This window comes from Piliocolobus tephrosceles, unplaced genomic scaffold (genome assembly GCF_002776525.5).
Source record: "Piliocolobus tephrosceles isolate RC106 unplaced genomic scaffold, ASM277652v3 unscaffolded_45375, whole genome shotgun sequence".
NCBI lineage: Eukaryota > Metazoa > Chordata > Mammalia > Primates > Cercopithecidae > Piliocolobus > Piliocolobus tephrosceles.
Genome location: NW_022330282.1, coordinates 29,370 through 30,487, shown reverse-complemented (window position 1 = coordinate 30,487; position 1,118 = coordinate 29,370). Strand labels below are relative to the sequence as shown.

The following is a 1,118-nucleotide window of genomic DNA, read 5'->3' as shown; positions in this document are numbered from 1 at the left end:
TAATCCCAGCACTTTGGGAAGCCAAGGATCCTCAAGGATCACTTGAGGTCAGGAGTTCAAGACCAGCCTGAACAACATGGTGAAATCCTATCTCCACTAAAAATACAAAAATTAGCCGGGCGTGGTGGCCTGCCTGTAGTCCCAGCTACCTGGGAGGTTGAGGCAGGAAAATGGCTTGAAATCGGGAGGTGGACGTTGCAGGGAGCCAAGATCATGCCATTGTACTCCAGCCTGGCAATAGAACAAGACTCTATCTCAAAAAAAAAAAAAAAAAGAAAAGAAAAAGAAAAAGATATTAAATACAAAGGAGCCAAACTCACTAATGAAGAGAACAATCCAAATTAAATTAATAGCTAACTGGTCCTTATGCATTTGTACAGCATCAAATCCGCTAACATTCTGTGTTGGTAAAAATGAGGGAAAAGGGGCAGTCTTCTATCTTGTATTCACTGGGATAGCCTATTTGGAAAGTGTATCTTTTGGTCTGACAATTCCATTTCTAGGAGTCCAAACTAACAAAATGCACACATACACAAAGGTGTACACAGACACACACACACACACACACACACACACATATATACATACACACTTCACTAGAGCCTGTTTGTAGTGACCAAAAAATGAAAACAGGGATCTGATTAAATAAAATAATGTACATCTATGGGACTCTCTGTGGCATTTAAAAGCATACAGTGGCAGGTGCAGTTGTGCCCTGGGTCACCAAGATGTCGTTCCCAAAGTATACTCCATCGCGCCTGGCCACTCTGCCCCCAGCCCTCAACCCAGCCATATACGACATATCTCCAGAAACCCGACGGGCGCAAGTTGAGCCATTGGCCATAAGAGTCCGGCTGAAACGAGAGTACCTGCTTCAGTACAACCACCCCAACTGCAGAGGGCTCCTCGAAGATCCTGCCTTGATTCGTTGGACCTATGCAAGATCAGCAAATGTCTATCCTAATTTCAGACCCACTCCTAAAAACTCACTCTTGGGAGCTCTGTGTGGACTTGGACCCCTCTTCTTCTGCTATCATGTTTTCAAAACTGACAGGGACAGGAAAGAAAAGCTCATCCGGGGAGGAAAATTGGGTCAGACATTTAATCTCTCATGTTAA

General features: G+C 44.2%; 1 pseudogene; it reads left to right on the top strand.

Moving 5' to 3' along the window:
• The first annotated feature begins 588 nt into the window (after nt 1–588).
• Nucleotides 589–1,118, top strand: LOC113224599 (annotated as a pseudogene).